The following is an 11,834-nucleotide window of genomic DNA, read 5'->3' as shown; positions in this document are numbered from 1 at the left end:
TTAATGTCTTACTGTCTTAAATTCCTCTCTTGTCTTGTCCTGGGTAGAGATTTAGTTGTGTTTGGAGTTTACCAGTGCCTAACTGAGAACTCATGCCTTTCTCCACATGCTTCATGTTATCCCTGCCATTCTGGGCATGCTGTAGATGTAGATGCTGTAGATGTAGACATGCAGCCATGTCCTTCACTAGGCTCTCCTCTCATCCCAGAATTACCCTTGCCGTAGTGATTTTCCATATAGACTGTGATTTTTGCCTGTACTCCTACTCTACTATAAGACTTATACAAGAGCCTTCTCCTCTGCTGTCTCTAATAGGCAGGGTAGTTCCTTTCCATTGAGATATGTTCTTGGCACTGCTTTTGATTCCAAATCTCATTTAAAAATGTCTTTTATTACCTGTTTCATTTCCTTTTTTTTTTTTCTTCCTTTCTTTCACCCTCTTTTGCTACTATTATGCTGACTTGGTTGGTCTATTATTTAAATGTAAAGTGCATTTTTGGGAAGATTTTTATGAAAGTAATTCCTTGACATGCCTATAAAAATGCAACTTCCAAACAAGATTTGTAATCTTTGTTATGCCGTATCATAAACAGTGTATCTAGATTTAAATTAAGACTATGAACATCAAAATGAGCAGGAGCCAGAAAGTGCTGGAGGAAAAGAATAGAAGCCCAGAAACTAGTGGAAAATGTGGAAGTTCAGATAATAAGACCAAAACTTCTTTCCTGTGAACATGCTTGTTATTCTTCCTCCAGCTTTGCCCAACTTAATAAAATCTTGGAGAACTTTCAACCCTGCACTACTGATTTTTAATGAAAACTGATGAAAGAGATTAGGTATCTATGTGCTTGTAATCTCTTTTATAGAGTGAATATTTTTCTACACATAAAAACTGCTTCTGCATAAAAATGCCCATGAAAGGCGATTTTTAGAGAAATCGATAATGTTTACTCTTGTTTTATTGGATGTGAAATTGCTGTATCTAATACTTTCTGGATGTTCTTGGATTTATGGAAAACAGCTTGTCAAGGCATTTCCATTTTCTGGCTGCCATGGACTTGCTGGGGCAGGTTATTGCCATGCCCCTGCTACAAGAGCAGCACAACCTCTGCGTGCCGTTCAGTTTGTGCTTGTAACACCAAGTCCCTACTCAGCTACCCCACAGCACAAGGCAGCCAGGGGTGCTGAGGTCTGTGAGCTCCACAGACCCCTCACTGCTCAAGGCTGGGGAGCACCAGGGCCACCTCCCCGTGCTGCAGCGGCCATGGCTGTCCCTGTGCAGCGAGTCTTTGTGCATGGACACACGTCACAGCTACCTGCAGTGAAGCTTTGGCTCAGCTGTTGCACAGGAAATCTCAATGCACATGCCAAAAAGCACCAGAAAGGCTGCTTCTGCAGCAGCTTGGGGTTAGAAGTGGGTCCTACGCAGTGTTTCCAGCCTCCCCATTTCCAGTTCTGTTACTTCCGACAGCTCCAACGTACCAAAGGCAGCTGCAACGTGAAGGTGGCTGTTTCTTGACAGTTTCCAAATATGTATTCTGTCTTTTGTGAAATCCCACTGTGGTTGTAGGCTTAAAAATATATGTTGAGTCAACTGATCGCAGCGTAGGCTGAGCTCCTGCGATGTCTTCAGGAGGTACTGCTCCATATGGGCATTCCAACCTGGCTATTTGGGGAGGACTTTCTCAGCACCTGAAGGCTACTGCACAGAGGCAAGGCTTTATCTGGAAATATGACCTCCCAGATGAACCATCTTCAGTAACATGTCTCTACTCGCTGCTGTTGTCCATGCCCGAAGTACCCGGAAGCTTGGAGGTAAATTCCTGTCCCTGTTGGAACCAATGGGGGGCTGTCACTGAGCCCATCACCTTTTGTGGAGAAGGACACTTAGCTGTTGTAGTTACCACAAAATGCATATCACAGACCGCGTTTCACCTCCTTCAGTAAGCCAGAGGATGTATGCAGCCCCATCAGCATGATGACTCCTGGAACAGGATATAATTCAGAGTGAGGTTGGCAGGCTGAAACCTTACATCACTTCACACTGTTTGATATCAGTGCTCGTGGCTGGCCATCAAGTATAATTGAAAGCACTTGGCACACTCCTAAATAAAATATTAAAGCTTAAGGCTGAGAGGCAGAAGCACATAAGTGATGTATGAAAATGTTGATTGCCAATTTCCATGTTCCAGGTGTGATTCATGGGGATGCTGCCTGGGAAGCATTTATATCCAACTGTAACAAACATAAACAGAATGACAGAGTTTATTAAGCCAGAGGCAAATGTAAATGATGAAAGGTTGCTGTGTAAAACCACATTAAACATGTCCCATTACATGATGTAAACCACATTTTGTAGCTGCTTAAACATAATGCTCCTTTCATTCCTCTAATTCCTTGGTGATTTAAATTTCTATATTTTATGAGGTAGGAAAATAATAAAATATGAATTGCAGTTGTGCATGCTAATGCTCTGTTATCAATATAAAACTAAGAGATAAGCTAATGTCACCAAGAAGAGAGGTAGGTCTCAAAATATCTGTCTGCAGAAAAGGAGAAATATTTTGCACCCACGGCTGAATGAGGGAAACCAATCCCACCTACGTGCTGGTAGGTGGCAGTCACACAGACCTCAGGGCTGATGCACATACGTGGACGCAGAGGGTAAAACTGCAACAGCAGAGGATTGGGATGCTGGAGGATTGAAAATACACCTCTGAGACTATATCCTTACTAGCACATTGCAGGTTTTTGTATTCTGAGGTAGTTCCATTGCTTTCAGGAAGAGGAGTGGAAAGGAGGCTGTTACTAATGACAGTTCAGCCAACAAGAACGATTGTGCAGTTGTTTTCCAAGAAGTGCACAAGAGATGTCTTTGAACCTCTACAGATGCATGTCGTTTTGATAAGATAAAGCATGGATCACCTACAGTGGGCACAGCTATTAGTTTCCTGGGGTGGCCTGGGCGGTCCATCAGAGTTCACTGTCTCAGTTCAATGCTTAAGGGCTTCTTTCTAAGAGCTCTTGCTGTTGAAGGTCCCTGGAGCTGTTTTGATATGCTCCAGCTGACTACTTCTTGGCGCACACTTGCGTTACTGAACGCAGAGCATTATCTTGCGCTGCTCTGTGGGCTGCTGCGGCAGCCCTACCTGGCAGCTTAACGCCATAAACAAAAATGTGAGAAAAACTCAGAGTGCCTTAGATTTTAGCAGAGTAATTTCACTCTTTTGCCATTTCAGGGTTATTGAAAATCTTTTGTGGAGAGGATTCATCTTCCTGATGCAATCGAATTTAAATGCATTTAACAATTCACTGAGCTTTCACTGATGTTGTGTGAAGGGCATGCGTTAGCTTTGTTATGCAAGCCTGGCTACCTTAAAGAAATGTTTTTTCCAGTTTATGAAGATCTGATAATTTGGGGTCAGACTTTTTCAAAATTTAATGCACGATTCTGAATGCAGAAGTTGTCCTTGTAGTGTGCGTGTGCCACGGCCGTGTACCTGCCCTATGCGCCAGTAGGCCTGATTTGGGTGAGACTGAAAGCCTTTGGGGTTCATCCACACAAGAAAGTGAGGGGTGGTCTAACTTTCTCTTCTGCCTTTCTCCCTTCTTGTAGGCAGCTGGCTGTACTGTTGTAGGAAGGAGAACACCCCTGTGCCATTAGCTTCTTATTTGTCACTTCTTATACGCCTCTGAATTGCTGTTATTACAAGGTGCAGAGAAAGAGAAACCTCTTAAAAGCATGAAGGAAGTAGATAGCTTTGTTCTGACTTGCTGTTTAAAAATGGAGTTGAGAAGGAAACTGATTTCTCATCCTCAAAAGATATTTTCATTGGGGAAAAAAAAACCACCAAACACTTGAGCTGTGCTCTAGGGTGACGCTAAAAGCCTCAAAACTTCAAAGGTTACCTGCCTGCTTGGCAAAACGTAGCTAACCAACCCATTTAGGTTGATTTAGAGAGAAAAGGAATTTAAACCTGGATTTCAGACACCCTTGGCCAGCAGAGCAAACATTTCCCTCTCTTCTTTGAAAAATTGGCATTTTCTGATTTATTTTTTTTCCAGATAGGTTGAAGACAATCAAATTCTGTTGTCAAGATAAGGAGGAGAGAGACTCAGGAAAAATACATTACTTCTGCAGTGAAAAGTTTTCCCATTTATTCAGCAGTATTTATTGTACTCTCATATCCCAGTTCTTGTTAGTGTGCATTCGGTGGAAACCATGAGCCAGCCTCAGTCATAAACTACTGATTTCAAAACATGTGCAGTGCACAGTACAAGCAGCATAAACCAAATGTAATTCATAGTACCAATTAAAAATATTTACGGTGCTATATTTCTTATATAAATTCTAAACATTGCCTTTTCATCTTTTTAGGATTCTGTTTTCCATGAATTGGATTATAATAATTTGCAGTTCACAAACACAGAGAACAGAAATGTTATCTAGAATGTGATATAAGGGATTTGGGGCATTGCAGGTTACTGCTCACTGGCCCAAATCCGTTCTTACCACGAGCTTTTTTTTTGGGGCATCTGGGCTCTTTTTGTAAGTGCGTGCTGGTAGAGGTGGTGGAAAGGAGCTGTGACACCGAACCGTGTGCGTGCTGAATCCGAGGGGCCTGCCTGCTTTTCCGTGCACGAGGAAGAACATGACTGGAATCGCAAACAGGGGAGTGAAGAGAAGGGGGTGCACCCATCTCTGCTTTCTGTAGGAAGCCCCACAGGGCCTCTTGGCAAAGTGTTAGAGAATCATCTGGGGATGGAGGAGAAACAGAAATTTCCTAGGATTTTTAGCAACAGCTAAACAAACTTAACAGCAATGCTTTTACAGTATTTTGGCTGCATCTAGATTGGACTTGGAAAATAAAATTCCTTCTGCTTTAATCCCCTAAAGTTTTATGGTTGCAAATCCTTCTTAGGTCCTTTAAAGGATAAGGGATCTCCCTCTCAGAAAAGCAACCGCTCTTTAGCACAGTGTAAAACACGGGCTCACACTGGCCTTTCCGCAGGCAGTCCCTCTCACTTCGGTATTTCATTCACAGTTGTGCAGTGCTGCTCCTGGCAGCTGCCTCGCTTGGCTGTGCAGGACCCGGGAGCATCCAGAAAGAGAGGCAGCGATGCCAGCTGTGGGATTATTTTGCTGCCTCTGTGGCTTCTTTGCTGTCTTTGCCCACTAGATGTAACAAGGGGGCTGGAAGATGTTACACAGATTTTCAGAAGCTCATTTTGCTCGACTTCTTTTTCAGGCAGTATTTTTATGCACCTCCCATTACAGTCATTAGGCCCGTGTGGCTGTTCAACCCCTACATGCTCCACGCTTGTGTTTTCCTCCTACCTTTTTTAAAACCAGACGTTTTGGCATTCTGCAGCATCACATCGGTTGCTGTGGAGACGACTGTGATGTTGCCAATAGAGATATGACTTCACTAACAACCTCTGAAGAAGGACAGAAACATGAAGACACAGTGTGGCTTTATTTTCCTTCTGCTGCCCACTTCCTAATAACCCTGTTCTGCCATACCCTGCGCTCTGTGCTGCATCCTGACCTTCAACCGATGCACAAATCTCTCTTCTTTCTTAAACTGGGCTGCATGGCCACGTATCAACAGCCTTTGGGCTGTATTTCTGCAGGAAGGATCGACCAAAAGTATGTGCGTAGAGAAATTTGTTTCTAATATTCAGGGAAAACTAAAGTAATTTCCTATCCTTCCAATCCCAAAGAAAAGTGACATGTTGGAGGGAGGAGAGGAGAAACCGTTGGGCAGGGTGGCAAGCCATTATTGCTCATGGATTATAATAATAATTTTATGTGGAACGTCTGGCAAAAGAGTAAACCTTGCTCCCCACCCTGCTGCTAACCGTGATGTCGTGAAAGAAAATTGGTGGACCTGTCACAATGGGTTTGACATGAAAAAGCAGGATTTTGATCAGCAGGGCACAGGTAGGCTGTGGGGAGTGGGTTCTGCTGTTGCAGGAGGCCAAGGACAAACTCCCTCCTGCAGGGAAAAGATTATGGTTTGGTGTTGCTGTAATACAGGGCCATGGCTGGAGTCAAAGCTTGGAAAGGAAAAATCCAGCTCCGTGTAGTAGTCTGGACACTGTATAATTGTCAGTGTAGTATTTAGTTGTACAAAGTTTTGTAGAAAATTCCCAAACTGTATAAAAACAAATGAGTTATATTTGCCACTGGGGGAAAGTAGGCTTTAGAAATACAGCAGTATTTCTTCCTGGTGGTCTGAGAGTCCGTATCAGAAGTGGTTCGTGCTGTGATGGTAATTGGGTTTCAGCTGATTGCAGCAAAACTATGAATCAACTGCAGTCCGTTTTTAATAATGAAGAACTGAAACATAATCAGAAATATATTCACAGTGCTACAGCTTTCAATGATTATGTGCAGCAACTGGTGCCCACAGCCTCTCTTTGGACTCAGATTCTCTCTTTTGCCTTTTTTTTTTCTTTTTTTTTTCTTTTTTTAGTTTAAGCATTAGAAAAAAAATCAATATTTAGAGCAGTTGATTTGGCATGAGATGGAACAGAATGCAGGAATTAATATTGCTCTTTTCTGTGCTCCAGTGCAGGCTTCTTTCTGAAGCCCTGCTGGAGGACAGCTTCCTTTCCCTGCTCCTGTCCCACGCCAAAGTAATCAGCGGGCATCACCGGCAGTGCAGAATTTGGCAGGCTGTGATGTGCTCTTGGAATCACTTGTCAAAATGGTGCAGTAACCTTGAGGGCTGATAATGGAAAACTGTATTTTATCTCTCTTGAATAAAGGAAGAGATCGTGTAGTATTAACAGATGGATAAGTTACTATGGTGATGGAGGCTATATAAATAGATAGAAATAAATATATGTATAGTACCTGTTAGATGTGATCTGACAAGAAGATTGTGACCCGTTTCCATGGGACTTTCTGCGGGAATGGAGTGTGTTCATATTAATACTTTATGGAAGTTTGAAGTGACACGAGAGACCTTATTTTGTATCAGCAAAACACTGCAGGAAGTTTGTGAGCTAGATCAACACCTCCTGAATCCCAAATTCCTCCCATATTTGCTGCAGTCCTTGCACACTCGCACCTCCAATTCTGAGGGCTGTGGCTATGGTATTAAAACTCCCTCATCCTTGTTTTTGTCTTTCGCCTCTGGATACTGGGCTTCGCTCAGGTCAGTTCAGCTTAATAGGGTTCTCTGCTCTGTGACCTTCTTCCTGAGTTATTGCAAACAAAGCTCCAAAAGCGATAAATTTCTGGCCTTTGCCCACCTTGGTTCCTATAATTTCTTTTGTTTTCACTCTGCTGGGCAATGTTCCTCCACTCGGGATGCAAAGTTGTCCAGACCGCAGGCAGGATGCTCCGAGAGGCTGTCGCCAAGGGATGGACAGGCAGTGGGTGTTTGGGTACAGCGGCTCCTGCAGAAGAGAGAGGCTGTGCCAAAGCCCTGCACGTACCCACGTCCCGGCTGTGGCTGGGTCTGTTACCACAGCTTTGCAGGGGTTCTGGACATAGCTTACTTGAACAAGCCAAATAAATGTGATGAAAATAGAAGGGGATGGGGGGGAAGCATTTTTTAATGCAAAAAGATGCAACCCTGAATTTTTCTGTTTAGATTTTTTTCCTTTTCTGGATGCTTAGGTTTCAAACTAGGCAAACATTCTAGGGGGAAAAAACCATAGAATTTAGTTGCTTCCCCTTCTTTCTCTACCTCTCCCTTCCCCCAGGTTACTAGCTCATTTTCAGCTAACCCTCAATATTATTCTGCTTTTCTCCTCCCATATCTCTACCTGCAGGCTAAGGTAGCTGGCCAGCTGGACTCTGTAATGTCCCTTATCTTTATTTGTAAAATGTCAAAGTGAGTTGTAGGAAGGATTTAGGCAGCACTGATGGTAATGTGATGATTACTGAGATTAATTTTAAAGCCTTCTTGGCTTTCAGAATTTTGCTCATGACTCACGTCTTCACAAGATACGATTAGAGAAGTTTTTGGAGCAATGGCATGTGTGCAGCTTTGGAAGGCCTCTTGTATTGATTTAAAGGAATGTCTCAAATGAGAAGGTAAAAAATGAAGCCCCAGATGAGACTTCAGGACTCGATTTTTCTACCAGCTGGTATTTGTTTGTCTGCATCTGCCATTCCTCTGAAAAAGCTACTGGCAGCAAGAGCTGTGCTGTGTCTTCGTGATGCATGCAGGGGAGTCTGCTCCCTGTGTTGGTTCTGCAGTGCCGAGAAGGTAGAAAGCTTGATTTTGTCAATAAAATAAAAAGTTATGACTTAAGGAGAAAAACAGGAGCTGAGTAAAGCTGTTCTGCTCTACTGGTCTCAGAGCAAGATTTAATGTGGGCTGTGAGAGGGCAGAAAGTGCCGTGCATTCGCAGCACCCTGTGCACCCCGCTCCTCTGCAACACACCGTGCTTGCCCTCTTGGTTTTCCACTGCTCCCCATCAGAAAAACAACCACGGGTCAATTTTCCAAAGAGTGAATGGTTGAAGGGGGACACATCAGCTCCCAAACCGGCTGAACTCCAGCCCTGCTGACCCAGGTCCAACACGCCATCTAAGGGCACGTATTTATCTTTGGATGTAATCCACATTTTATTTCTCCATTCAGACTTTTTTTGTTCTCTCAGAACAGTTCCTGGTGTGCTGTGCAACCAACTTTTTATTTGTGTGCTTCAGCCTCAGCATCACTGAAGAGACCTTCTGCCTTAGCTGCGTAACTGGTGCCATCAGCTATCTTTACAGCTACTCACACCCAGCTATTCTGGGACTGTGAGCAGAGCCTGATTTTCACATCTTGCTTCCTGACGGTGTCTGACTCGTGGTAGACGCACTATTTGCGCCCAGTTCCACGCAAGAATCCCAAATGCCAGATGGGCTCCTACCAGCCCTGTGCTGAACCTTGGCAAACTGTTCAGTGAACCCAAGGTAAGATTTTATTTAACGTAAGACAGAAGATGCCCCCAGGCATTCAGCTTTCTTTTCCAGTGGTACAGAGCCCAATTTCCTGAAAGGTGTTTATTCAATTTTGTGTACAGCTGTTGTGATTACGTACCTGGACTGGTCAGCGGTCAGTGTTTTGGCTACCTTGTCGCTTCTTTGGCCTTAGCCAATTAACTGATTTATTTCTGCACTGGCAGTCGTTGGGCATATGAATCAGATACAAATTTGCATATCCTAAATTTAGTGTATGCATCTATGTATCCAGTCTGTGTGCACGATTTGGGCATGTTTTCATTTGCATTTTATCACATTTAACTGAGGCAGGTTTAGAAAAGCATGTTTAGATCATTCTGAGTTGAGCAGGACCTCTAGTGGACTGCTGTGTCAAAACACCAGTATTTCTATACCCTTCAACCATCCTTGAGGGCTTGCCTGGAAAGGAAATTTTTTCCAGTTATACAAATAAAGTTACGTAAGTTGACAAAATACCTCTGTTACATGGAGTTTTATACATCATATACCCCATGGAAAACTACTCTAGTGTATCAATATCAGCTTGAATTCACAAACCAACTTAAACAGTATATTTTCCCCTTTTAGTAGCTTTTGAAAATCTCTAATATTGTCTTTCCAAAATATCTACTAGTAGGTTTGTTCCCAGATATTCCATTAAATGTACTTATTCGATATTAAATTACATATTATATATCCATCACGTGTCCTCCCATAGGATATCTGTTCCCAGAGTGTGTTGAGAGGCCTGGACCAATGCAGTGCTGTACCTGTCCTGACCAACCCTGCCACATGCCCATTGCTTTTTATTGCTGTGCAGCTTTGGTGTTGCCACCCCTGCTCAGGTCCCCAGGGGCATAACCCCACAGTTCGTTGCTGTGCTTCCACGTTGTGGAGGAATTTGATCTCCTTACTCTAACTGCAAGGGGCACCCAGGGGAAAAGCAGGGTGGGAGCAGTCAAATCCTGGAGCTCTTATTTCATATTTCCATGTTTAAAAACTTTTTTTTTCTCACTTTTTTCCATTTGCACGCCTGAAAGTAAAAGAAAGCTTGTAGGGGTGTGGGTTGGTTCTGAGGAAATCAATACACGAGTTCATCCACATTTACTTTTCTGGAGGCTCTTTGAGCAAAGGCAGAGTACATGGAAATGTTGAGAGTTCATCAAGAATTTACTCTACTAAAATGAAAACTAGCCTTTGGGGTTTAGTTCCAAATTGGAGCAAAGCAATGTATGTTATCACCATTGGCTTTTGATCCTCATTGTGTTCCTCTGTTATCTTCCTTGATCTAAGGAGCTAAGAAGTGGGCAGGGTGTTTGGCACAAGTCTGAGAGTTACGGAAGCATCACTCCATCCAAGTACTGAGGCACTAGACCTTAAAGAAAATGCTAATGAAGCTTGAAATCACATTTGCATTGCAAATGACACAATTTGTTCTGCCTTTATACAGAATTAATTTGGACTGTTTGTTGTTTTGTTCCAATTGTGCAGCTGAATAATGCTGCCTCTTTAGGTGGCTCAGCACCGTAAAGATCTTATTCATAACCAAGGCAGGGTAAATTAAAAAGTTGCTACGTTGGACAGATCATCTATTCAATTTTCTGACATTCATTTGTCAGCCATCTTCAAATTATAAGGTAACAGGGGGAGTCCTGTTCTCCCTCCAAGTCTGAAGTATTACTGCAGATTTGGTCAGTTACAGGCAGATTTTTATCTGCAGTTGCTTTAGGTGACTGCCTAAAGGGTTAAGCTACCTCCTGAAGTGGTTTCATTAGCTCTTTTGAGTAAACAGAACGTAGGAAAGTGTGGGTTTTATTTAGTAACTGATTAAACAAGAAGTAAAGTGGCAGGCCTTAGAGGAAACAAGTGCGGTGTCCATAGCAGTCCCTTTCAAGCCTGCCTGATTGCTTTGTACATCCCAGCAAGAGCTTTTGAAGACCTTTGTGTAGCAACAGCAGGCAGGCAGGACTGCGCTGAGGCAGTCTGGAGGGAACAACAGAGTCCACCCTCACCCCGTGACCTCGTTACATGCTCGGTCTGACTGAGGATCGCACAGCATCCCCGACACCTTGCTGAACCTATGAATCTGAGAGCAAAGCTCGTGGGTGCTGGAGAGCCACGGGATGTGTGTGTGGTGTGGGGGGGAGCTGGGAGATGACAGCATCTCTCCGGGGCCCCACACTGGGGTAGGCCGAGGCTGACTGGGTCAGAAGGAGCGTGGGTAAACGGGTGGGTTTACCCTGGCAGCTGTTTGCACTGTGAATGTGTTTCCTTGCATGGCTCAGGACTGGTGAACAGACCCTGTGTCAGCATCACCTGGCTGCTGAGTCCACTCCGATTTCACCCTGGAGCACCCCATGAGAGCCGCCGTGGCTCAGAAGAGCAGGCTGCATGTCACGCTTGTGCTACCTTACTGCCTCCCATCCTGCCATAGTCTGGTTCGTCTGAAGGAAGGGCTGCTGTAATTAGAATGTAATTTCTTTAAACAGGAGCTCAAAAGAAGGGAAAGCCCTGGAAGCTGGCCTCTTGGTCTCTAACCACTACATGCCGGTGTCTGACAGGGAGGCGAGTGTTGCAAGGCAGAGGCGTTTGGGCAGATTTTCTCTTGCGCAGTGCATAAACAAAGCAGCTCCCGTCTGGTTCTTCTCAAAGATCATAACTTTGTGACAAATATTCTAGGCGTGTAGAAAAACTAAGGATGTTTTTTGTGTCATTTCAATAAGCATTGCTGAAAAGTTATGAAGTCTTGAAAACAAGACTGCAGTTCTGCACTGTAAAATCTTACGTGCATGTGGGTGACAAGACAGGTTAGAAACCCAGGATCAGATCCAGATCCCGTTACGTTTCTTTCAGAACATATTTGAAATTCAAAGATACAATTTCCT

The 11,834-nt window shown here is 43.7% G+C and overlaps 2 long non-coding RNA genes across 5 annotated transcripts in view; one reads left to right on the top strand and one right to left on the bottom strand.

The window, feature by feature from the left end:
* Nucleotides 1-941: 941 nt before the first annotated feature.
* On the bottom strand, nucleotides 942-5,414 carry LOC136786475 (uncharacterized). Its single transcript, XR_010825221.1, has 2 exons — nucleotides 5,339-5,414; nucleotides 942-1,985 (listed from the first exon to the last, which is right to left on the bottom strand). It is a non-coding gene; the product is annotated as an uncharacterized lncRNA (long non-coding RNA).
* The window catches only part of LOC106041591 (uncharacterized), a 48,781-nt gene continuing 38,896 nt past the window's right edge, over nucleotides 1,950-11,834 (top strand). For 2 of the 4 annotated variants that reach the window (XR_010825220.1, XR_010825218.1), the window contains exons 1-2: nucleotides 1,950-5,650; nucleotides 8,625-8,922. This is a non-coding gene — a long non-coding RNA (uncharacterized lncRNA). The remainder of the gene's footprint in view (nucleotides 5,651-8,624; nucleotides 8,923-11,834) is intronic. The other 2 variants (XR_010825217.1, XR_010825219.1) reach the window with 1 other exon arrangement.

Source organism: Anser cygnoides, chromosome 16 (genome assembly GCF_040182565.1).
Source record: "Anser cygnoides isolate HZ-2024a breed goose chromosome 16, Taihu_goose_T2T_genome, whole genome shotgun sequence".
Lineage (NCBI taxonomy): Eukaryota > Metazoa > Chordata > Aves > Anseriformes > Anatidae > Anser > Anser cygnoides.
The sequence above is the reverse complement of the archived record's forward strand: the minus strand, read 5'-3'. Positions and strand labels throughout refer to the sequence as shown.